This window comes from Pseudophryne corroboree, chromosome 9 (assembly GCF_028390025.1).
Source record: "Pseudophryne corroboree isolate aPseCor3 chromosome 9, aPseCor3.hap2, whole genome shotgun sequence".
Taxonomy (NCBI): Eukaryota; Metazoa; Chordata; class Amphibia; order Anura; family Myobatrachidae; genus Pseudophryne; species Pseudophryne corroboree.
In genome coordinates, this window is record NC_086452.1 from 345,767,530 (window position 1) to 345,794,921 (window position 27,392).

General features: G+C 46.5%; 1 protein-coding gene across 3 annotated transcripts in view; it reads right to left on the reverse strand.

Annotated features, from left to right (window-relative positions):
• The window catches only part of CHL1 (cell adhesion molecule L1 like), a 464,787-nt gene extending 442,554 nt beyond the window's left edge, over positions 1–22,233 (reverse strand). For 2 of the 3 annotated variants that reach the window (XM_063940640.1, XM_063940638.1), the window contains exon 1: positions 22,106–22,233. The gene's annotated coding sequence lies outside the window, so the exon portion shown is untranslated. The remainder of the gene's footprint in view (positions 1–22,105) is intronic. The other variant, XM_063940643.1, reaches the window with a different exon arrangement.
• Positions 22,234–27,392: the final 5,159 nt, after the last annotated feature.

Sequence of the window (27,392 nt, forward strand, 5' to 3'; positions counted from 1 at the left end):
GCATCCACAAGTCCCACATGCCTAGCGGAATCGCTCCCTTTTAGCTCCTTCTTCAATGCCTCCAGCTTCTTCTGCAAAAGCCTGATGAGGGGAATGACCTGACTCAGGCTGGCAGTGTCTGAACTGACTTCACGTGTGGCAAGTTCAAAGGGCATCAGAACCTTGCACAACGTTGAAATCATTCTCCACTGCACTTGAGACAGGTGCATTCCATCTCCTATATCGTGCTCAATTGTATAGGCTTGAAAGGCCTTTTGCTGCTCCTCCAACCTCTGAAGCATATAGAGGGTTGAATTCCACCTCGTTACCACTTCTTGCTTCAGATGATGGCAGGGCAGGTTCAGTAGTTTTTGGTGGTGCTCCAGTCTTCTGTACGTGGTGCCTGTACGCCGAAAGTGTCCCGCAATTTTTCTGGCCACCGACAGCATCTCTTGCACGCCCCTGTCGTTTTTTAAAAAATTCTGCACCACCAAATTCAAGGTATGTGCAAAACATGGGACGTGCTGGAATTTGCCCATATTTAATGCACACACAATATTGCTGGCGTTGTCCGATGCCACAAATCCACAGGAGAGTCCAATTGGGGTAAGCCATTCCGCGATGATCTTCCTCAGTTGCCGTAAGAGGTTTTCAGCTGTGTGCGTATTCTGGAAAGCGGTGATACAAAGCGTAGCCTGCCTAGGAAAGAGTTGGCGTTTGCGAGATGCTGCTACTGGTGCCGCCGCTGCTGTTCTTGCGGCGGGAGTCCATACATCTACCCAGTGGGCTGTCACAGTCATATAGTCCGGACCCTGCCCTGCTCCACTTGTCCACATGTCCGTGGTTAAGTGGACATTGGGTACAACTGCATTTTTTAGGACACTGGTGAGTCTTTTTCTGACGTCCGTGTACATTCTCGGTATCGCCTGCCTAGAGAAGTGGAACCTAGATGGTATTTGGTAACGGGGGCACACTGCCTCAATAAATTGTCTAGTTCCCTGTGAACTAACGGCGGATACCGGACGCACGTCTAACACCAACATAGTTGTCAAGGACTCAGTTATCCGCTTTGCAGTAGGATGACTGCTGTGATATTTCATCTTCCTCGCAAAGGACTGTTGAACAGTCAATTGCTTACTGGAAGTAGTACAAGTGGGCTTACGACTTCCCCTCTGGGATGACCATCGACTCCCAGCGGCAACAACAGCAGCGCCAGCAGCAGTAGGCGTTACACGCAAGGATGCATCGGAGGAATCCCAGGCAGGAGAGGACTCGTCAGAATTGCCAGTGACATGGCCTGCAGGACTATTGGCATTCCTGGGGAAGGAGGAAATTGACACTGAGGGAGTTGGTGGGGTGGTTTGCGTGAGCTTGGTTACAAGAGGAAGGGATTTACTGGTCAGTGGACTGCTTCCGCTGTCACCCAAAGTTTTTGAACTTGTCACTGACTTATTATGAATGCGCTGCAGGTGATGTATAAGGGAGGATGTTCCGAGGTGGTTAACGTCCTTACCCCTACTTATTACAGCTTGACAAAGGGAACACACGGCTTGACACCTGTTGTCCGCATTTCTGGTGAAATACCTCCACACCGAAGAGCTGATTTTTTTGGTATTTTCACCTGGCATGTCAACGGCCATATTCCTCCCACGGACAACAGGTGTCTCCCCGGGTGCCTGACTTAAACAAACCACCTCACCATCAGAATCCTCCTGGTCAATTTCCTCCCCAGCGCCAGCAACACCCATATCCTCCTCATCCTGGTGTACTTCAACACTGACATCTTCAATCTGACTATCAGGAACTGGACTGCGGGTGCTCCTTCCAGCACTTGCAGGGGGCGTGCAAATGGTGGAAGGCGCATGCTCTTCACGTCCAGTGTTGGGAAGGTCAGGCATCGCAACCGACACAATTGGACTCTCCTTGTGGATTTGGGATTTCAAAGAACGCACAGTTCTTTGCGGTGCTTTTGCCAGCTTGAGTCTTTTCAGTTTTCTAGCGAGAGGCTGAGTGCTTCCATCCTCATGTGAAGCTGAACCACTAGCCATGAACATAGGCCAGGGCCTCAGCCGTTCCTTGCCACTCCGTGTGGTAAATGGCATATTGGCAAGTTTACGCTTCTCCTCCGACAATTTTATTTTAGGTTTTGGAGTCCTTTTTTTACTGATATTTGGTGTTTTGGTTTTGACATGCTCTGTACTATGCCATTGGGCATCGGCCTTGGCAGACGACGTTGCTGGCATTTCATCGTCTCGGCCATGACTAGTGGCAGCAGCTTCAGCACGAGGTGGAAGTGGATCTTGATCTTTCCCTAATTTTGGAACCTCAACATTTTTGTTCTCCATATTTTATTAGGCACAACTAAAAGGCACCTCAGGTAAACAATGGAGATGGATGGATTGGATACTAGTATACAATTATGGACGGGCTGCCGAGTGCCGACACAGAGGTAGCCACAGCCGTGAACTACCGCACTGTACTGTGTCTGCTGCTAATATATAGACTGGTTGATAAAGAGATAGTATACTCGTAACTAGTATGTATGTATAAAGAAAGAAAAAAAAACCACGGTTAGGTGGTATATACAATTATGGACGGGCTGCCGAGTGCCGACACAGAGGTAGCCACAGCCGTGAACTACCGCACTGTACTGTGTCTGCTGCTAATATATAGACTGGTTGATAAAGAGATAGTATACTCGTAACTAGTATGTATGTATAAAGAAAGAAAAAAAAACCACGGTTAGGTGGTATATACAATTATGGACGGGCTGCCGAGTGCCGACACAGAGGTAGCCACAGCCGTGAACTACCGCACTGTACTGTGTCTGCTGCTAATATATAGACTGGTTGATAAAGAGATAGTATACTCGTAACTAGTATGTATGTATAAAGAAAGAAAAAAAAACCACGGTTAGGTGGTATATACAATTATGGACGGGCTGCCGAGTGCCGACACAGAGGTAGCCACAGCCGTGAACTACCGCACTGTACTGTGTCTGCTGCTAATATAGACTGGTTGATAAAGAGATAGTATACTCGTAACTAGTATGTATGTATAAAGAAAGAAAAAAAAACCACGGTTAGGTGGTATATACAATTATGGACGGGCTGCCGAGTGCCGACACAGAGGTAGCCACAGCCGTGAACTACCGCACTGTACTGTGTCTGCTGCTAATATATAGACTGGTTGATAAAGAGATAGTATACTCGTAACTAGTATGTATGTATAAAGAAAGAAAAAAAAACCACGGTTAGGTGGTATATACAATTATGGACGGGCTGCCGAGTGCCGACACAGAGGTAGCCACAGCCGTGAACTACCGCACTGTACTGTGTCTGCTGCTAATATATAGACTGGTTGATAAAGAGATAGTATACTCGTAACTAGTATGTATGTATAAAGAAAGAAAAAAAAACCACGGTTAGGTGGTATATACAATTATGGACGGGCTGCCGAGTGCCGACACAGAGGTAGCCACAGCCGTGAACTACCGCACTGTACTGTGTCTGCTGCTAATATATAGACTGGTTGATAAAGAGATAGTATACTCGTAACTAGTATGTATGTATAAAGAAAGAAAAAAAAACCACGGTTAGGTGGTATATACAATTATGGACGGGCTGCCGAGTGCCGACACAGAGGTAGCCACAGCCGTGAACTACCGCACTGTACTGTGTCTGCTGCTAATATAGACTGGTTGATAAAGAGATAGTATACTACTAATATTATATACTGGTGGTCAGGTCACTGGTCACTAGTCACACTGGCAGTGGCACTCCTGCAGCAAAAGTGTGCACTGTTTAATTTTAATATAATATTATGTACTCCTGGCTCCTGCTATAACCTATAACTGGCACTGCAGTAGTGCTCCCCAGTCTCCCCCACAATTATAAGCTGTGTGAGCTGAGCAGTCAGACAGATATATAATATATAGATGATGCAGCACACTGGCCTGAGCCTGAGCAGTGCACACAGATATGGTATGTGACTGACTGAGTCACTGTGTGTATCGCTTTTTTCAGGCAGAGAACGGATATATTAAATAAACTGCACTGTGTGTCTGGTGGTCACTCACTATATAATATATTATGTACTCCTGGCTCCTGCTATAACCTATAACTGGCACTGCAGTAGTGCTCCCCAGTCTCCCCCACAATTATAAGCTGTGTGAGCTGAGCAGTCAGACAGATATATATAATATTATATATAGATAATAGATGATGCAGCACACTGGCCTGAGCCTGAGCAGTGCACACAGATATGGTATGTGACTGAGTCACTGTGTGCTGTGTATCGCTTTTTTCAGGCAGAGAACGGATTATAAATAAAAGTGGTGGTCACTGGTCACTATCAGCAAAACTCTGCACTGTACACTACTGAGTACTCCTAATGCTCCCCAAAATTAGTAAATCAAGTGTCTCTCTAATCTATTCTAATTCTAAACGGAGAGGACGCCAGCCACGTCCTCTCCCTATCAATCTCAATGCACGTGTGAAAATGGCGGCGACGCGCGGCTCCTTATATAGAATCCGAGTCTCGCGATAGAATCCGAGCCTCGCGAGAATCCGACAGCGTCATGATGACGTTCGGGCGCGCTCGGGTTAACCGAGCAAGGCGGGAAGATCCGAGTCTGCCTCGGACCCGTGTAAAAAGGCTGAAGTTCGGGGGGGTTCGGTTTCCGAGAAACCGAACCCGCTCATCTCTACGTACCACCCAATTTAGAAAAATGTATATAACACATGTATCTGTGACAGGGAAGGTGGCCCCTCTTAGCTCTGGGCCCCATAGCAGCTGCACTCCTTGCACCTATGGTAGCTACACCCTGTATATAACACATGTAACTGTGATAGGGAAGGTGGCCCCTCTCAGCTCTGAATCCGAGCCTCGCGAGAATCCGACAGCGTCATGATGACGTTCGGGCGCGCTCGGGTTAACCGAGCAAGGCGGGAAGATCCGAGTCGCTCGGACCCGTGAAAAAAAACATGAAGTTCTGGCGGGTTCGGATTCAGAGAAACCGAACCCGCTCATCTCTATTACATAGATGATGCAGCACACTGAGGGCACACTGAGGCTGAGCACAGATATGGTATGTGACTGTGTCACACTGTGTATCGTTTTTTTTCAGGCAGAGAACGGATTAATTAAACTGGTGGTCACTGGTCACACTATCAGCAAGTAGTAGTGGTCACTGGTCAGTCACACTGGCACTGGCAGTGGCACTCTGGCAGCAAAAGTGTGCACTGTTAAAAATATGTACTCCTGCTATAACTGCTCCCCAGTCTCCCCCACAATTAAGCTGTGTGAGCAGTGAGCACTCAGCACAGTCAGATATACAGTATTACATAGATGATGCAGCACACTGAGGCTGAGCACAGATATGGTATGTGACTGTGTCACACTGCTGTGTATCGTTTTTTTTCAGGCAGAGAACGGATTAAATTGGTGGTCACTGGTCACACTATCAGCAAGTAGTACTCCGTCCTAATATGCTCCCCAAAATTAGTAAATCAAGTGTCACTCTCTACTCTCTCTCTAGTCTACAGTCTAAACGGAGAGGACGCCAGCCGCGTCCTCTCCCTATCAATCTCAATGCACGTGTGAAAATGGCGGCGACGCGCGGCTCCTTATATGGAATCCGAGTCTCGCGATAGAATACGAGCCTCGCGAGAATCCGACAGCGGGATGATGACGTTCGGGCGCGCTCGGGTTAGCCGAGCAAGGCGGGAAGATCCGAGTCTGCCTCGGACCCGTGTAAAAAGGCTGAAGTTCGGGGGGGTTCGGTTTCCGAGAAACCGAACCCGCTCATCTCTACGTACCACCCAATTTAGAAAAATGTATATAACACATGTATCTGTGACAGGGAAGGTGGCCCCTCTTAGCTCTGGGCCCCATAGCAGCTGCACTCCTTGCACCTATGGTAGCTACACCCTGTATATAACACATGTAACTGTGATAGGGAAGGTGGCCCCTCTCCGCTCTGGGCCCCATAGTAGCTGCACACCCTGCACCCATGGCAGCTACACCATGTATATAACACATGTAACTGTGACAGGGAAGGTGGCCCCTCTAAGCTCTGGGTCCCATAGCATCTGTACTCCCAGCACCTATGGCCAGGGTCGGACTGGCCCACATGGGTACCAGGGAAAACACCGGTAGGCCCCACTGTCCGAGGGCCCACTCCTTCCTCTAGGGATCAGGTTCCAGACTGTGCACTTGTATTATACATGGTAGATATGTTGCATTACACTGCACTAAACTATTGTGTATTTCAAGCCTCTGTGGAGGCTGGCCACACTCCCTTTGTAGGCTGGCCACACCCCTAAGTATGGGCCCCTATAACGGCATTTCCCCGGTGGGCCCTTCATGCCCCAGTCCGACACTGCCTATGGCAGTTACACCCTGTATATAACACATGTAACTGTGATAGGGAAGGTGGCCCCTCTTAGCTCTGGGTTCCATAGCATCTGTACTCCCAGCACCTATGGCAGCTACACCCTGTATATAACACATGTAACTGTGATAGGGAAGGTGGCCCCTCTTAGCTCTGGGTTCCATAGCATCTGTACTCCCAGCACCTATGGCAGCTACGCCCTTGCTTATATGTATTCATGCCTCTGTGTATACTTGTTGTATTTACTGTATGTATGTTTTATCTGTTTGATGATAGTCCAGCACTACAGAACCTGTGGCTCCCTATGAGTAACAGTGCTGGCTCCCTATAATGACAAGTGTTATATTAGTTCCATTAGAATGAAAGTGTTCTATTTATGTTTTCTCTAATGCGCCATCATTGGCAATAGTCCAGGGACTGGAAGAATAAAGCGCTGAAGGGAATTGTCTCTTGATTAGACAGATTTACAAGATTTTTGTGTGCCTGCTCCAATCTAAACTCGTTAGTGTCTCATTTTGATACAAATTGAAATAACATTTAATTGCATCTTGTCAGACATTTGATCTCAGTAACTTAAATCACAGAATCTGTGAAATAGTTGTGGAATTGCCTGTCTATGTTTAAAAAATATTCAGGAATATTCCTCTTATATATTTATTTGCAAATAATAAACTGTTAACATTTTGGATAATGAGAACTGGTCTGATCTCACAGCTGGGACATTACTGCTTTATGATCTGCCTTGGTATGATAACTTAGCAGGCGCTAGAGGGCCAAAGGGAACCTCTCCCGTATCAGGTGAACGTGTCTATGGAGACAGATGGAAAGCCCTGCACCGTTCTCCAGGCAGCAATGCAGACTTGGAGATATAAAATAAGGGCAGAATGTATTATGGAGAAGGATTAGTGTTTCTTTCATCCTTCCAGCCCAAAAGACCAGACACAAACATTCTTGCTCACCCTCACAGCAGACTGATACTGTATGCCCTGATGCAGACTTAAAGAAAAAGTAACCATGGAGCTTCGCAATATATTTACATTGCCCTTAGCAGCTGGTCAAATAGAAAACCTGTACCTTCCAAAAATGTCTGAACAAATAGCAAGTTTTCAGGCTATCCCTTGTCCTATGCCAGTGGTTCCCAAACTTTTTTGAATTACGGCGCCTTAGAATATCAAAATTCTGGTCAATTCTGTGTTTGGAAGATTTCCACAATATAGACTACTGTATCACAAGGGGGAAAGCAGCGGATATCAGAGGACTCTTGCTGAAGTTCCCCTCTTAACTCTTGCAGCAGTAGCTCCCATAGCTGTGTATAGGGACTGCAGTGATGCTTTATTTACCAAGCCCTGAGGAGCTTCTTGGAAATTGGCTCCTTTAGCTAATGGCCTCTTTAGATGTTGTCAGCCATTGTATCCTACAGACTACACTATAGCATTTTTATTTCAAGACGGATAATTCTATAACTACTACTTGTGCGACCACGACAGGCTGGGCTTTCCCTGACATGGCTGCTTCTGATGCGACCAGTCAGAAACGCCCACTGACGGAACATAGTCATCCAGCCACCAATCTCAGAAATACTTTCCCGACACCCCCGGCACCCATGGCTGGGACACTGGCCACAGTGGTCGGGCAGTCCAGTGTCAACCCCTCCCGGTGGCAGAACAGCCTCGGTTCACAGTAGCCACGGCTTCTCTCCCAGGGGCAGATGTACTGCGCATTGTCTGCTCCCACCCCCTCTTATCACCGCTCCACCCCCTGCTCTGAGTGTTACACCTGGTCATCCTGTTCCTCCCCCCCTACCCCACTGATGCATCCTGATCCACCCACGCTCCTCACTGTCCCCCAGCCACCTTCCCCTCTGTCCAACCCATCATCCCCAACTACATTTAACATGTACATTTTCATCAGGTATATATAATGTATGTGTAAATATATTAAAGTTGATAAAGTAAAAAAGTTTGTTTTTTTAACTATTAAAAAAAAAAGTCCCCAAAATTGCCAATTATTATCATATTACATAAAAAGTAGCAATTTAAACTTGATACTGAAAATGATACTGAATCAGATTTAAATAGCTGTTATTTACCTAATATGAGATTAAGAACATTTTTGGAAAAATATAATAAGCCAGTTAAATGGTTAAAGAAGTCGGGTCTGAATCCAGAAGTAAAATGATAACCAGAGAAGCTGTGTCCAAAGATGCGGCCACTGGCTTCAGCACACTCGGAAAATAGGCCGACACATCCTTGTTTACTGCAACACTGCCTGATGCCACCCCCCAAACTCCAGTAGCATCAGCAGCATGTCCCTCAAGCTGTGAGCGACATCGCAGCCCCGGATGTGCTCAGGCGCAGTGTCGATCCTGCGCATACACAGATCCAAAATCACAGGAGATGTACAGTATGTAAACATCGAGTTTGCGTACATCTCTGAGCTAGGCCCTATGTGTTGTGCCTCCGTCCCATCCTGTACTAGAGGCGCTGAGCCTGCTGATCAAACAATTCTATTAAAAAAGGAATATAAAATCATCTATACATGGAAAACTCCCCTATACAAAGCTGGCATGTGATCAGTATCATGGCATACAAACTCAGAGTATAGTCATCACCAGACACTTCAAATATATTACTTGGCCCCGTTAATCACAGGCTTTGATATATAAATTAATGGGCTAAGATAACTTTACTTGATCTTTAGGTCATACTTACCTACTTTTGAAAATGCATTTCAGGGAGATTGTGAAAGTAACAGCTATCAGCACGGACATGTACTGTGACATCTGAGAGGCGGGGCATAAAAATGACTTACATCCAAATGTAAATGAGCCCCACAGTTAGCAAGGTCTACTTGTTGAAGAAAAGATGCTGATATTTTTCAGGATTTGTGTGTTGTGTTTTACAAGAGGTTCCATATACTGTAAGTGGACACGAGAAACCTTTTTTAAAAAGCATGTAGCCATAGGGATTACTGTGCCTTATAACCAATGCAGGGAAATGGCACTGATGTTCCCATTTTAATGTATGCATCTCTGATTTCTTATTCCCCCAATAATGTAACAGCTACATAATAGGGGTAAGGTGCAATCAGGGAGATTGATGGGCTATTCAGGGAGACAGGGAGATTGCTGCTATTTCAGGGAGTCTCCTGCAGAATGCAGGAGGGTAGGCAGCTATGCTTTAGGTGCAGCTTTTCCACCAGACATACACAGATATATGAAAGGCTATGACTGGCAAAGCGTCCTGTTATAAAATGAGGGATATGACAGAAGAACAAATATGACCATGGGAATGGAAGACCTTAGAAATCAAAGCAAATTGTAATTCATCAAATACTGGATATCGTGGTATCCGTGGCTAAAGGAATTCTGAGTTACTAGTGTGTTTTTTAACACAGAGCAACGCACCTCTATGCAGTCTATCATTTGGTAACTCAGATTGCAGTCAGATTCTGCACACGGAGCAGACCATACCAACAAAGGGCCTAATTCAGATCTGATCGCTGGGCTGTGTTATTTGCTGCCCTGCGATCAGATAGTCGCCGCCTACAGGGGGAGGGGAAAACGCTGTACAAGTATGCAATCGCTTCGTTAGCAGAGCTGCACAAAAATCAGTTTGTGCAGTCTCTGCGCAGCCCAGGACTTACTTAGCCGCTGCGACTGAATCCTCCTGATCGGGACCGGAGCTGACGTCAGACACCCTCCCTCAAAACGCCCGAGCCCGCCTGCGTTTTTCTGGATACTCCCGGAAAACGGTCAGTTGCCACCCACAAATGGCCTCTTCCTGTCAATCTCCTTGCGAACGCCCGTGCGATTGGATCCTTCGCACCATCCCGTCACAGGGAGCCGGTCACCGTAGCAGCTGTCCATCGCACCGGCGCAGTGCGGCTCAGATGCTTGTGCAGTTCAGATATGATCACACGCTGTGCGAAAACACATAGAAGCGATCAGATCTGAATTAACCCCAAACTTCTGGTGATTGCTAAAGCATTTTAAGAGACACTTTAAACATGATCATAAAGTATCATGCTGACATGGCTAATAAGCTTTCACTAACATTACAACTGTGTCAGCGTGATGCCGTCAGCATTTTACTGTCCCCATATGAGCATCTGGTTGGCAGCAAGAACCGCCTCAGTGGTTTTATAGGTGACTTTATCTCACTCCCCTCCCCCCCATTCATGCAGTATTAATTCTTTATGAGTTTATGCTTATTTGTAGAACTGACAGAGAAAAAACTTAGTAAAGAGAATTTAGAAAAATGTGGAATACAATTAAGAAGATGTGTCCCCTAATTTTTATCAATAGTGTGGCCTCAATATTCCTTTTCCCTGTTTGACACCTGGGGGTAGATAAAAAAAAAGTTTCTGTAAATGAAAAGTGGAGCTGTTGCCCTAGCAACCAATCAGATTCTAGTTATCAAATCTCTATTGCATTCTAGAAAATGATAGATCGAATCTGACTGGTATGGACAACGCTGCCACTTGTTTGTTTTAGAAGCTTTAATAAATGTATCCCTGGTTGCCTGTTGCATCATAACTTCGGTATCCGTTCACATGGTCGACCATGTTATGGTCGACAGTCATTAGGTCGACAGCTATTGGTCGACATTGACATGGTCGACATGGACACATGGTCGACACATGAAAGGTCGACACATGAAAAGGTCGACATGAGTTTTTTAACTTTTTTTTCTTTTGGGGAACTTTTCCATACTTTACGATCCAAGTGGACTACGATTGGAACGGTAATCTGTGCCGAGCGAAGCAGTAGCGGAGCGAAGGCACCATGCCCGAAGCATGGTGAGCGAAGCGAGCCAGGCGAGGGGACGCGGTGCACTAATTGGGGTTCCCAGTCACTTTACGCAAAAAACGACACAAAAAAAGGTTACAAAACTCATGTCGACCTTTTCATGCGTCGACCATTTTCATGCGTCGACCATGTGTCCATGTCGACCATGTCAATGTCGACCAATAGTGGTCGGCCTAATGACTGTCGACCATAACATGGTCGACCATTCATACCGGAACCCATAACTTCTACCCTCCCAATACTACTGCGATTGTAAGGAAAACAGCTTCTAATCCCCTCCCCCGCACACACACACACATGATGATACAAATCATTGTTCAAAAATTCTGCATAGTTTGTTATTTATTCATTTACCAGCAAATGCTTAATTGATATCTTTATCCTGTGAAGTGTGCAACAAAATGTCCTAAAATACAGTACACTAGATGAGCATCCTTTTTTACCAAGTATCTTTTGCTACTGAAGTGTATTTCTATTCATGTGGTAACCTGTACGTAAGACACCTGTGGAATTGTAAAATGTGGCTGTGAATGAAACATTGCCCTATAGTCCTGCGCAGTAATGTATATCAGTGGAGGCAACGTGATGTTTTTTTTAATGGCCTCACAATTATCTCTTGGAAGGAGAATTATGATATTATGTATTATTTGGTTCCGGTATGAATGGTCGACAATGTTAAGGTCGACAGTCATTAGGTTGACTACTATTAAGAAGGAATATTAATTTTCGGGTGCTGGGCGCATAATATGTATAAAACAATACGGTATCCATTCAGATGGTCGACATTGTTAAGGTCGACACTCATTAGGTTGACCATTATTGGTCGAAATGGACATGGTCGACATGGACAGATTGTCAACACATGAAAATGGTCGACGCATGAAAGGTCGACACATGAAAAGGTCGAAATGGATTTTTTAACTGTTTTTTGGTGTATTTTTTTTCCGTAACATGACCAGGAACCCCAATTATTGTACCGTGTCCCCTTGCATGGCTCACTTCACTCGCCATGCAGGTTACTGTTCCCAGTCGTACTCCACGTGGATGGTAAAGTATGAAAATTTTAAAAATCTATATAAAAAAAGATATTTTTTTGACGTGTCGACCATTTTTCACCATTTTTCACGTGTCGACCATTTGTCCATGTCGACCATGTCAATGGGCGACCTAATGAGTGTCAACCTTAACACTGTCGACCATCTAAACGGATACAGTATTATTTTATACATATTATGCGCCCAGCACCCGAAAATTAATATTCCTTATTAGAATAACATATTCTGGTCATCACTTTACTTTCGGGTCTCTGACCTTTCTGCACTACTGAGCATGCCTGTCTACCCAGCTGTGCAAGCGCAAATATAAACAAGTAGCAATGGATCTCTTCCAGCCCACCGGAGTAATCCGCATACAAGGTCCTACAAGCTGTGATTCTTGGATCTTGATAAATACTGTCCCCATGGTACACTATGTTAATGGCTGCTGCAAGGGCTGGCAGCTGTAAAGCAGGACTAGATACAATATCTACTGCTTTCTATGTTAGTATATACTAGTGACACTTAATTTTCCCCTTAAACATGCAGAAACAGCAGTGCTTGATAAATACTTAAATAGGTTCTGTCATAAACTGGCTACAGACTGTGTGAATGCAGCAGGTCTCATTTATTAAGCAAAAATTGTCAAAGGGCACAGTGCAAAATCCTACTTGGTAATGTTACGCACCTCAAGTGCTTGCCAAGCTGCAGTGGTTTGCATATCAAGGTGGTTGCGTAACGCGTTGGAGGTAGAGCAAAAGCTTGCACCGGCTAATGAGAGTAATAATGTTGAGAGACATGTTTCTTAAATATGGAGTTGGTACTGTAATCATTCCAGGTTATCAGACAAATGAAATTAGATTTAATGGACAGAAAATAGCAAATTAAATGCAAAACACTTGTGGGCATATTTAGCAAACTTATTTTTACTAAAATAATGTGAGAAGGGATGTTTTCATACCCGTTTCACATTATTTTAATATCACCTGTATGTAATAATGGGTGATTGGAGAAGAATTTGCAAAATTGATTGTGAGCTCGTTGGAGCAGGGCCCTCTTCCCTCCTGTTCCCACAACCCTCTTCTCTCACAGATACCTATCTATACCTGCATCTCCTCTTGCTCATTACTGTTTATCTCATCCAGTGGCTGCCTGCGCCCATTAGTATGACGACTACTCCTTTGCTTCCTTTCATCTCGGCAGTAGCGTGTACTGAAAACTGTGTTGCTAATTGTTACCTGTGCTCTATTTTAGTTTTTCTGTTACTGTAATGTTAAATTCTGTGTACCCTGTATTGTTCTAATGTGTGCCATATGTACGAAACACTTGTGGCACCCTATAAATAAAATGTAATAATAATAATTACATTTTCCTTCATGCCCTTAAATCCGCATTTTGTTAGTAACCAGATCTCATTTCCCATATTTGTAATAGGAAATTTGATTTGCCAGAATCTACTATAAAAAGTTGTAAAAAAAAATACTGGAAGGAGCCTTGTGATAATAACACTATCTTGAGATAGTGTTATCCAGGCTTCCCTCTGGTTCCCCTACTGGCAGTGAAGGCTGAGCTTCTATCTGGCCCCTGTGATCAGCCATGTGTGTCTGATAGATGTACAGGCTGATCACTGTGTGAAACCCCCCCCCCCACACAACCCCCCCCCCCCAAAAAAAAAAAGTTAAGGGGGGTACTCACGGAGAGATCCATGCTCGTGTGCAGTGCCGTAACTAGGCATTTTAGCGCTGTGTGCAAGAAACGACATTGGCACCCCCCCATGCAAGAAAAATATATAGGGGTGTGGCTTCATGGGGAAGGGGCATAGCCACAAAATAATAGCAATTCATACTATGGTACACAGTAGTCTCCATTATTCAAATTACCCTGCACAGTAGCACCACTTCACCAGGTAGAGCCCCTTTTTTACATTACAGCAGACAGCGTCCCCCTTTTTACACATTACAGCAGACAGTCCCCCTTTTTACACATTACGGCAGACAGCGTCCCCTTTTTTACACATTACGGCAGACAGCATCCCCTTTTTTACACATTACGGCAGACAGCATCCCCCTTTTTTACACATTACAGCAGACAGCGTCCCCTTTTTACACATTACGGCAGACAGCGTCCCCCTTGTTACACATTACAGCAGACAGCGTCCCCTTTTTACACATTACGGCAGACAGCGTCCCCATTTTTACACATTACGGCAGACAGCATCCCCCTTTTTACACATTACAGCAGACAGCGTCCCCTTTTTACACATTACAGCAGACAGCGTCCCCGTTTTTACACATTACGGCAGACGGTGTCCCCCTTTATACACATTGCAGCAGCCAGCGTCCCCCTTTTTCCACATTGCAGCAGCCAGTCCCCCTTTTTACACATTGCGGCAGCCAGGCCCCCTTTTTACATATTACGGCAGACGGTGTCCCCCTTTTTACACATTGCGGCAGCCAGTCCCCCTTTTTACACATTATGGCAGCCAGTTCCCCTGAGAGAGAGAGAGAGAGAGAGAGAGATACTTACCATCTCCCCGCTGACAGGCTCCTCATGCTGGCATCTCCCTCGGTGCAGGCATCGCACAAGGAGGAGGAGGGAGGGGGACTGGAGCCGCAGCAGCGCTATTTCATTGGTAGTAAGCGCCGCTGCAGCTGTCCCCTCTCCTTCCGTACAGGCTGCCCGGCGCTGCTGTGGATGCTGGGATGGAGGAACCGCATCCCAGTATCCACAGCAGCGCCGGGCAGCCAATACGGAAGGAGAGGGGACATCTGCAGCGGCGATTACTACCAATGAAATAGCGCTGCTGCGGCTCCAGTCTCCTCCCTCCTCCTCCTTCTCTGCTGTCCGGCGCTGCTCTCTCCTCCACAGCGCGGAGGCGGCGCAGACAGCAGAGGCGGCATGTAATGAGTCAATTTGGCTCATTACATGCCGCTGGCCGTGCGCCCTCAGGGCAACAGCGCTGTGTGCCAGTCCCACCTGGCACACACGTAGTTACGGCCCTGCTCGTGTGTACCCCCCACAGTGATAGCGATATATCGCCGGTGCTGGATTGAGCCTGCATGCAGGCCAATCTAGCACGTCACTCATTTCACCCGCTGGGTGAAATGAGCGGCCCCCCGTCCTCCCCCACATCGCGCTGTGCTGAATGGCGGGAGAGATGTGTGCTGAGCAGTTCGCTCAGCACACATCTCTGTCGTGTATACCAGCCTTTAGACAAAAAAGTAATTCTAAAGCCCCGTACACACGGGGTAGATTTCCCCAGAGATGTGTGCTAAGCGATCTAGCATTAACGCTCAGCACACATCTCTCCCCCGCTCAGCACACAGCGCAATGTGTGTTGAGTGAGGGGGGATGACGACGGGGGGGCCCTCATTTCAGATTGTGCCTGCATGCAGACCAATCTAGTACCGGCGATAGCGACGCATGGGGCCGCGCATCCCTATCGCTGTGGGGCATACACATGGAGAGATCCGTGCTTACATTCTAAGCAATCTAGTCAGATTGCTTAGAATTTAAGCACAGATCTCTCCGTGTGTACCCCCCTTTACCTGCAAACAAGGACCTATGATCAGTGATCTGGTGAGAGTAGCCGGTCATCTGATTGCTGTGGATCAGATGACCAGCTGCCCTCCTGGATCCCTTATCACCAGTCCTGGCTGTAGGTAAGTGTAATCAGAGGAGGAGTAGGGAGTCGCGGGGATTAGATGGCGTCGACAGCAGCGCATGCCCAGACACAATTTCAGGGTATTTTTCATTAAAAAGAGCATTCACAGGGACAGGGCTTTCTCACAAGCTCTGTTACTGTATGCAATAATTGATAAATCACTGCAATGTAATCAATTATAGCAATGCAAATTTGGGTGAATTTATCACATCACAGCTGCATCTTAAATGTGGATTATACTAAATATGCCCCTTGACCCAGCTCAGAACTTCCTGAGGTTGGGTCTCCTTCTCTTTGTGCCTTCCAACGTTCAATGAAAATAAACTTAAAACACAGAAGAGTAACACACAGTAAAGAAAGACTATGGGGGTAATCCAGAGTTGATCGCAGCAGCAAGTTTGTTAGCAGTTGGGCAAAACCATGGGCCTCATTCTGAGTTGATCGCTCGCTAGCTACTTTTTGCAGCCATGCAAACGTATAGTCGCCGCCCACGGGGGAGTGTATTTTCGCTTTGCAAGTGTGCGATCGCATGTGCAGCCGAGCATGGCGAAAAAGTATTTTGCAGTTTCAGAGTAGGTCTGAACTTACTCATCCCTTGCGATCACTTCAGCCTGCGCGGTCCCAGAATTGACGTCAGACACCCACCCTGCAAACGCCTGGACACGCCTGCGTTTTCCCTACCACTCCCAGAAAACGGTCAGTTGACACCCATAAACGCCCTCTTTCTGTCAATCTCCTTGCAAACGGCTGTGCGAATGGAATCGTCGCTAGAAGCATTGCACAGCAACAATGCTGTTTGTACCCGTACGATGCACGTGCGCATTGCGGTGCATACGCATGCGCAGTAGTAACCTGATCGCTGCGCTGCGAAAATCGGCAGCGTGCGATCAACTCGGAATGAGGGCCCATGTGCAGATATAATGGCCCTCATTCCGAGTTGTTCGCTCGCAAGGCGAATGTAGCAGAGTTACACACGCTAAGCCGCCGCCTACTGGGAGTGAATCTTAGCTTCTTAAAATTGCGACCGACGTACGCGCAATATTGCGATTACAAACGAGTTAGCAGTTTCAGAGTAGCTCCAGACTTACTCTGCCTGTGCGATCATTTCAGTGCTTGTCGTTCCTGGTTGACGTCACAAACACACCCAGCGTTCGCCCAGGCACTCCCACCGTTTCCCCGGCCACTCCTGCGTTTTTTCCGGAAACGGTAGCGTTTTCAGCCACACGCCCCTGAAACGCCGTGTATCCGCCCAGTAACACCCATTTCCTGTCAATCACATTACGATCGCCGGAGCGAAGAAAAAGCCGTGAGTAAAAATACTTTCTTCATAGTAAAGTTACTTGGCGCAGTCGCAGTGCGAACATTGCGCATGCGTACTAAGCGGATTTTCACTGCGATGCGATGAAAAATACCGAGCAAACAACTCGGAATGAGGGCCAATATGTGCAGAGAGAGTTAGATTTGGGTGGTTTATATTGTTTCTGTGCAGGGTAAATACTGGCTGCTTTATTTTTACACTGCAATTTAGATTGCAGTTTGAACACACCCCACCCAAATCTAACTCTCTCTGCACATGTTATATCTGCCCCCCCTTGCAGTGCACATGGTTTTGCCCGACTGCTAACAAATTTGCTGCTGCGATCAACTCTGAATTAGGGGGGTCATTTCGAGTTGATTGCTCGATAGCTACTTTTTGCAGCCGCGCAAACGCATAGTTGCCGCCCACTGGGGAGTGTATTTTAGCTCTGCAAGTGTGCAAACGCCTGTGCAGCCAAGCACTGTTTGTGCAAATTCTAAGTAGGTCTGAACTTACTCAGCCGCTGCGATCACTTCAGCCTGTCCGGTCCCGGAATTGACATCAGACACCCGCCCTGCAAACGCTTGGACACGTCTGCGTTTTTCCAACCACTCCCTGAAAACGGTCAGTTGACACCTATAAACGCCTTCTTCCTGTCAATCTTCTTGCGATCGGCTGTGCAAATGGATTCTTCATTAAATCCATTGCCCAGTAACGATCCGCTTTGTACCCGTACAACGCGCCTGCGCATTGCGGTGCATACGCATGCACAGTAGTGACTGCTGATTGCTGCGCTGCGAAAAACGACAGCGTGCGATTAGGTCGGAATGACCCCCTATATTCCCACAAGTGTGAGCAACAATGAGAGATGTTCTTCACTTTAGCCACACTAATGCACATTTTCCTCCCACATCTCAAACCAGTGGAAAGATGGAGGAGAGACCACAAGAGGCCCCCCCGGAGAGGTGGGTATCATTTTTTTTTCTCACACGCTGCGGGGTTTCATTGCTGAAAACCCCTCAACCCCTTTTTTGAAATTGGATGCCGCGGGTGTCGGAAGCGACTTACCCGTGGTAATCCAAAATTGGGAACGATGTAAGCATTGTTTTTTTCCTCGCTAAACCTCACGCCCAATTGAATTACCCCCTTAATATTTAAGATATGAGTCCAATTTAGACATCCTATCTGGAATCTGCATTTTTGCGCTTGGTCTGTTTGGCTAAATCATATGTAGTAGGGACTCTCATGGGGGTAAATTTACCAAGATGGGAGTTCTATTTAAGATGGGATGTTGCCCATAGCAACCAATCAGATTCCAGGTATTATCTTCTAAAAGGGTCTACATAAATGAGAAGTAGAATCTGATTGGTTGCTATGGGCAACATCCCATCTTAAATAGAACTCCCATCTTAGTAAATTTACCCCATGGTTTTTACATGATACTTGTCGATACTCCTGAAAAGATCATTTGAAAACAGTGTGCGATCATCTGAATTCCTGAGAGAATCTCTAAATCTTCCTGATATTGGGTCAGAGATGGTGTGTGGTATTCAGGGTGATGAGGTTTGCATCATCACATGATTTTCATCATCATGCTCCATCCATTATGGTGGGATCAGTAGCATTTGTGTGTTATCTGTATGTTCTTCCCATATTTGATTCGGAAGTAGTTGGTCCTGGATGCAAGGTCTGTGTGCAGGCCCAACTGGTCCCATGTGCAATGCACACCCACTACCATACTTGCCTACAGTGGCTCTGAGAAGGGGGAGGGGGGGGGAGCGGGTACTAATTATCCAGGCCTGGGCTGCTGGTCGGACCCGTCCGGTGCTCCTCCCCAATCCCTCCCTTCCTCCGGGTATACCTGTAAAGGCCCAAGCCATCTTCAAAGTGATATCTTTGGGAAGATGGCGCCCACACATTGAAAGCAAAGACTCTTCTTTGGTCTCTAGTGCACATGCGCCATCTTCCTAAATATCACTGGGAAGATGTTGCCGACTGAGGAGGAGGAACCAGTTTCCACAAACAATTATTTTTAGGGGGCATGAACACAACCCTTTTTAGGGGATCATTATGGTATCCCGGCGGTCAGGAGATAATCCCCCTCGGATGGTGGCGATGGACCTCCACCCGAGTGGGAATACTGGGCTTGAGTCGGGTTTCTGACCGTCGGCATGTCCCCGGATGTCCGGATTCCGGCATTGGTATCCTGACTGTTGGGATCCCGACAGCCGGTAATTTAACTGCATCCCCTTTTTAGGCCACACTCATATTAATTACCGGTGCCTGGCGTGACTTTCTACACCCCTGCTTGTCTACAGATGTGCCCATGCTCATCGCAGTTATGACTATTAGTGGGTGTGACTGTATTGGCGCAATTAGCATGCCCGTAAATGGGCAGGTGCGGGTAGTCACACCCGCGATCCCTAGCATTGTACAATTACGGGTGCGACTATTCGCACCTGATCACGGGTAGTCACTGCCATGATGTGTGGGTACATCTATCCGCAGAGATGAGCACGGTCTCATCTGTACATTGGCAAGTTCCTCTCTAAAACAGGGTGTTCCAGTTAGGCAGGTTGGGGGAACAGCATTTTTGTCAATACATCGCTGGGGGCGAGGTGGCGATGACATGATTCCTAGTAAATCGCATCACCATAGTAGAAAAAGAGTTTATGTTCCAACTTCCAAGAAGTGTGATTAAGTCCCACCCACCACCGATTAACACAACTACCGTCAACATCTCTCTGAGGAGAGTTTCAAAAATATAGCAGTTATAATTTATATAGGCCCTCATTCCGAGTTGGTCGGTCGCAAGGCGAATTTAGCAGAGTTGCTCACGCTAAGCCGCCGCCTACTGGGAGTGAATCTTAGCTTCTTAAAATTGCGACCGATGTATTCGCAATATTGCTATTACAAACTACTTCGCAGTTTCAGAGTAGCTCCAGACTTACTCTGCCTGTGCGATCAGTTCAGTGCTTGTCGTTCCTGGTTGACGTCACAAACACACCCAGCGTTCGCCCAGGCACTCCCACCGTTTCTCCAGCCACTCCTGCGTTTTTTCCGGAAACGGTAGCGTTTTCAGCCACACGCCCCTAAAACGCCGTGTTTCCGCCCAGTAACACCCATTTCCTGTCAATCACATTACGATCGCCGGAGCGAAGAAAAAGCCGTGAGTAAAAATACTTTCTTCATAGTAAAGTTACTTGGCGCAGTCGCAGTGCGAACTTTGCGCATGCGTACTAAGCGGATTTTCACTGCGATGCGATGAAAAGGAACGAGCGAACAACTCGGAATGAGGGCCATAGTGTATAGCTGGGTACACACATGTTGACAGTGTGACCTCATGACACAATGTAACGATGCATTGCACCACCCTACACTCTGTATAATCCGCTGAATGATGGTGTGATGTATTGTTACATGATGCATGTAACAACATTGCATCGTCCATGGAATCGCCCCATTGGTCGTACATCACATTCAGTGACATGATGAGACCAACCAATTAATCAAACAACAAATTGGGTAGATTTCAGAGTACACACTATACTGTACAATGGTCTTTGCGATCCATCTTGGATCTCAACATTGTCTGATATATCATATAGTGTGTACCCAGCATTAATGTTTTCATTTGTGTGTTTGGTTTCACTTAGTGTCCTGGTGAAAGAAATCAACCTTAAATATATATTTTTTTTATCTATAATTACACTTAAACTACTCAAGCTGTGGATGACTGACAAATTCAAGATTATTCACCTTATGATATTGACATTTATGAGATTATCCATACAATACAAAAGTGAGTCGCAGCTGTACATGTGTGTATATATATATATGTGTGTGTGTGTGTGTGTGTTTGTGTGTGTGTGTGTGTGTATATCTCTATATATCTATGTATATAATTTTATCTATCTATCTATCTATCTATCTATCTATCTATCTATCTATCTATCTATCTATCTATCTATCTATCTATCTATCTATCAATCAATCAATCAGACTTTCCCTCAGTACAGGTGTGTGCCTTAACAATGGGTTCATATTGTAAAATCTGAAACCCCAGGAAACGCTTGAGTATTTTACATCCACACTCAGAATGTCAGATCATTTCTGTTAGTTTAAGGGTATTTTCACACATGTATTTCTCACACGTCTCATTCTCCTGCTGCAATTCTGTCCTGCAAGCCCCAATAAATAATTTGTATCCATACATATTTTTAATTGCAAAGAGGCACACAATCCAAATGCTGCAAGAAAGTAGGATTAAAGAGATTTCTACCAATAGAACCATCTGAAGCTTTGTCTGATGACCTATAAATGCTTGGCAATTTACGACTATTAAACTGTCATGGTACTATACATCCCAGCATGCCTGTTATTCTATAGATGCCAGGACATGCTGAGACTTATAATTCTACCAAACACTCAGAGCCATGGCTTGCCAATCTCTGATGGAAAACACCCAACATGATACACGGGCTCCAGTTGTACTTCACCAACAGCTGTAAAGCCACATGTTGCTGAAGCCTGAGTCTATAACTAATTTTATTATGGATTATACAGGACAGGGCTATCTGACAGTCATTGCCTGGCCACCAGAGAGAGAGAGAGAGAGAGTCTTGAGACTTGTAGTTCAACCACCGATGAAGAGCTGCACTTCGCTGGTAATTGATCTACAATAAGTTGAAGAACAACTTGACAAAATATAAGATAGTTGCACAAGCACATAAAACCACACAGGGACCCATCCGCCTGCTAATTAGCATTACTGAACATTAAAGTCACAGAGCAGCTCATTAAATGGTTTACAACTTACATGGTGAAACACAACTACAGTAAACTCATTATATTTTCTACGCTCCTGTTTAATAAGCCTGAGATGATGTATAAGTGCACCCCTGCTGTGGTACAATCGTGTACTTACCTCTCACGGTGCCTCTGGTTCATCACAAGTACCTGATGCTAGCAAGCAGTATTCCCTGCCTGAAGTGGAGTGCGGTACAACCTCATCCTACCCCAATCCTCCCCGTCCTGCTTCCCTAATCAATCAGACTCCACACAAAGCAGCGAGGAGGATCGTGACCAGAATCCAGATGTCGCTCAGCACATCCAGGCGTCATAGCAACTGCTGCAACACTGCGACTATGTGGGCATAAGGGAGACCCTCTCGCTCCGGCTTCTTTAAACAGACTGGGGAGGGGGTGAGAAAGACAAAATAAAAGCATTACTCAGGAGAGTGACAGCAATGAGCAATGAAGGGTTAATGAATAGAGAGTGGTGAGGGAATGAATAAAGCCAGAGGGGCTACAGGAGAACCAAGTGGTCCATCAGGTGGTGATTGCAACTGTGGGTTAATAAAGTGACGGAGAAAGTGTTTATCCTGGGAATGCAGGAGTCTCCTATAGGGCTCATTCACCATAGGGGCTCATTCACCAGATTGCATGGACTTTTCCTGCATGTAAAACTGATGTAAACCTAATCAAAATAAAAATAAGAAAAAGGCAGTGGGTGTATTCTGCATGATACACTGTGCACCAAGCACTTGTGACACCCTGTGTATTATTCCTGTGGGGAAAAGAATTCACAGACATCAGCATGGAAACTATGTATAATCTATATAAAAACACTTTTGCTGGGTTCTTCCTACAGTTGCTGGGAATGAAAAATAAGCATAACAAACACAAATCCTCAGAGCTTGTTTACAGCATGCTCTGTACCTGTGCTGCAACTGTGTAGGTGACTGCATGGATTCCGCCTGGAAAACACAGCTGCCCATAGGCAAATATCATTCTCATCACACCTATTCAATATGCGTTCTGCACACATTGGATTTTTACAAGCGTTCATCTAGAACTGGAGTAGGGGTTCTAAATTCACCCGAGTCGCCCACAGACAAGTTAGAGTTTGGCACCCCATAAAAGGGGGAAACAATATATATATATTGGTTATACATAGGGATGAGCGGGTTTGGTTACCTGAGAACCGAACCCTACCGAACATCACGTCCCAAGCCCGGATCCGAGTCCGGCTTGGGTATTCCCGCCAGACTCGGAACCCAGAACGAGGAAAAACGTCATCATCCCACTGTCAGATTCTCGTGGGTTTTTGATTCCATATAAGGAGCTGAATGTTGCCGCCATTTTCACTCCAGTCCTGGAGAGTGTAGCGAGAGGACGTGTCTCCTCAGTGTCTGTGCGGGAAACTGGGGTGGTGACCTGATCTTTTGTGTCATTCCACTGCAGTCTTGTGCTGCATCAGTCAAGTGGTGGTGTCTTGTGCTGCATCAGTCTAGTCACAGTGGTGGTGTCCTGTGCTGCCATAAGTCCAGTGCTCCTGTATAAGTCCAGTCCAGTGCAGTGGTGCTGTTTCTGCTGCATTAGTCCAGTGGTGGTGCATTGTGCTGCCATAAGTCCAGTGGTGGTGTCCTGTGCTGCCATAAGTCCAGTGGTGCTGCTGTATAAGTCCAGTTCAGTGGCAGTGTGTTGTGCTGCAACAGTCCAGTGGTGGTGTCCTATGCTGCCATAAGTACAGTGGTACTTCCATATAAGTCCAGTCCCGTGGTAATGCCATATAAGTCCAGTGGTACTGCCGTATAAGCCCAGGGGTACTGCCGTATCAGTCCAGGGGTACTGCCGTATAAGTCCAGTGGTACTGCCGTATAAGTCCAGCGGTCCTGCAGTATAAGTCCAGTGGTACTGCCGTATAAGTAGAGTGGTACTGCCGTATAAGTCCAGTCCAGTGGTACTGCCGTATAAGTCCAGCGGTACTGCCGTATAAGTCCAGAGGTACTGACGTATAAGTCTAGTCCAGTGGTACTGCCGTATAAGTCCAGTGGTACTGCCGTATAAGTCCAGGGGTACTGCCGTATAAGTCCATTAAGTCCAGTCCAGTGGTGCTGCCGTATAAATCCAGTCCAATGGTACTGATGTATAAATCCAGTCCAGTGGTGCTGCCGTATAAGTCCAGTGGTACTACCGTATAAGTCCAGTCCAGTGGTACTGCCGTATAAGTCCAGTGGTACTGCCGTATAAGTCCAGGGGTATTGCTGTTTAAGTCCAGTGGTACTGCCGTATAAATCTAGTCCAGTGATAGTGATGTATAAATCCAGTCCAAAGGTACTGCCATATAAGTCAAGGGGTATTGCTGTTTAAGTCCAGTGGTACTGCCGTATAAATCCAGTCCAGTCGTACTGATGTATAAATCCAGTCCAGTGGTACTGCCATATAAGTCCAGTGGTGCTGCCGTATAAGTCCAGTGGTACTACCGTATAAGTCCAGTCCAGTGGTACTGCAGTATAAGTCAGTGGTGCTGCCTTGTGCTGCATCAGTCCAGTGGTGGTGTCCTGTGCTGCCATAAATCCAGTGGTGGTGTCCTGTGCTGCCATAAGTCCAGTGCTGCTGCCATATAAATCCAGGGGTACTGCCGTATAAGTCCAGCGGTACTGCTGTATAATTCCAGCTGCAATGCCATAGAAGTCCAGGGGTCCTGCAGTATAAGTACAGTGGTACTGCCGTATAAGTCGAGTGGTACTGCCGTATAAGTCCAGTCCAGTGGTACTGCCGTATAAGTCCAGTCCAGTGGTACTGCCGTAAAAGTCCAGTGGTACTGCCGTATAAGTCCAGGGGTAATGCTGTTTAAGTGCAGTGGTACAGCCGTATAAGTCCAGTCCAGTGGTACTGCCATATAAATCCATTCCAGTGGTACTGCCGTAAAAGTCCAGGGGTACTGTCGTATAAGTCCAGCGGTACTGCCATATAAGTACAGGGTACTGCCATATAAGTCCAGGGGTACTGCCGTATAAGTCTAGACCAGTGGTGCTGTCTTATGCTGCATGAGTCCAGTGGTGGTATCCTGTGCTGCCAATAAGTCCAGTGGTGGTGTCCTGTGCTACCATAAGTCCAGTGCTGCTGCCATATAAGTTCAGGGGTACTGCCGTATAAGTCCAGCGGTATTGCTGTATAAGTCCAGCAGTAGTGCCGTATAAGTCCAGGGGTACTGCCGTATAACAACAATGGTACTGCCATTTAAGTCCAGTCCAGTGGTACTGCCGTATAAGTTCAGTCCAGTTGTACTGCCGTATAAGTCCAGGGGTACTGCTGCTTAAGTGCAGTGGTACTGCCATATAAGTCCAGTCCAGTGGTACTGCCATATAAGTCCATTCCAGTGGTACTGCCGTATAAGTCCAGGGGTACTGTCGTAGAAGTCCAGCGGTACTGCCGTATAAGTACAGGGTACTGCCATATACGTCCAAGGGTATTGCCGTATAAGTCCAGCGGTACTACCATATAAGTCCAGTGCTGCTGTATAAGTCCAGTCCAGTGGTGCTGTCTTGTGCGGCTTCAGTCCAGTGGTGGTGTCCTGTGCTGCCAATAAGTCCAGTTGGGGTGTCCTGTGCTGCTGCCATATAAGTTCAGGGGTACAGCCGTATAAGTCCAGCGGTACTGCTGTATAAGTCCAGCAGTACTGCTGTATAAGTCCAGGGGTACTGCCGTATAAATCCAGTGGTACTGCCATATAAGTCCAGTCCAGTGATACTGCTGTATAAGTCCAGTGACACTACCGTATAAGTCCAGCGGTACTGCCGTATAAGTCCAGTGGTACTGCCGTAGATATCCAGTCCAGTGGTACTGCCGTATAAGTCCAGTCCAGTGATACTGCCGTATAAGTCCAGTGGTACTGCCAGATAAGTCCAGTGGTACTGCCGTATAACTCCAGGGGTACTTCCATATAAGTCCAGTGGTACGTCCATATAAGTCCAGTCCAGTGGTACTGCCGTATTAGTCCAGTGGTACTGCCATATAAGTCCAGGGCTACTGCTGTTTAAGTCCAGTGGTACTGCCGTATAAGTCCAGTCCACTGGTACTTCCATATAAATCCAGTCCAGTGGTACTGCCATATAAGTCCAGGGATACTTCCGTATAAGTCCAGCGGTACTGCCGTATAAGTCCAGGATACTGCCTTATAAGTCCAGGGGTACTGCCGTATAAGTCCAGCGGTACTGCCGTATAAGTCATGGGTTAGTGCCGTATAAGTCCAGTGGTACTGCCATATAAGTCCAGTGATGCTGTGTAAGTCCAGTCCAGTGGTGTTGTCTTGTGCTGCATCAATCCAGTGGTGGTGTCCTGTACTGCCAATAAATCCAGTGGTGGTGTCCTGTGCTGCCATAAGTCCAGTGCTGCTGCCATATAAGTTCAGGGGTACTGCATTATAAGTCCAGCGGTACTGCTGTATAAGTCCAGCAGTACTGCCGTATAAGCCCAGGGGTACTGCAGTATAAGTCAAGTGGTACTGCCATATAAGTCCAGTCCAGTGGTACTGCCGTATAAGTACAGTCCAGTGGTACTGCCATATAAGTCCAGGGGTACTTCCGTATAAGTCCAGTGGTACTGCCGTGTAAGTCCAGTCCAGTGATACTGCCGTATAAGTCCAGTGGTACTGCCAAATGAGTCCAGCGGTACTGCTGTTTAAGTGCAGTGGTACTGCCATATAAGTCCAGTCCAGTGGTACTGCCGTATAAATCCATTCCAGTGATACTGCTGTTTAAGTCCAGGGGTACTACCGTATAAGTCCAGCGGTTCTGCCGTATAAGTACAGGGGTACTGCCGTATAAATACAGCGGTACTGCTATATAAGTCCAGTGCTGCTGTATAAGTCCAGTCCAGTGGTGCTGTCTTGTGCTGCATCAGTCCAGTGGTGGTGTCATGTGCTGCCAGCAAGTCCAGTGGGGGTGTCCTGTGCTGCCATAAGTCCAGTGCTGCTGCCATATAAGTTTGCAGGGTACTGCCGTATAAGTCCAGGGGTACTGCCGTATAAGTCCAGGGGTACTGCTGTATAAGTGCAGCGGTACTACTGTATAAGTCAAGGGGTACTGCCGTATAAGTTCATGGGTACTGCTGTATAAGTTCAGTGCTGCTGTATAAGTCCAGTACAGTGGTGCTGTCTTGTGCTGCCATAAGTCCAGTGGTGGTGTCCTGTGCTGCCATAAGTCCAGTGCTGCTGCTGTATAAGTCCAAGGGTGTTGCCATATAAGTCCAGCGGTACTGCCGTATAAGTCCAGTGGTACTGCCGTATAAGTCCAGTGGTACTGCCGTATAAGTCCAGTGTTACTGCCGTATAAGTCCAGTGCTGCTGTATAAGTCCAGTCCAGTGGTGCTGTCTTGTGCTGCATCAGTCCAGTGGTGGTATCCTGTGCTGCCATAAATCCAGTGGTG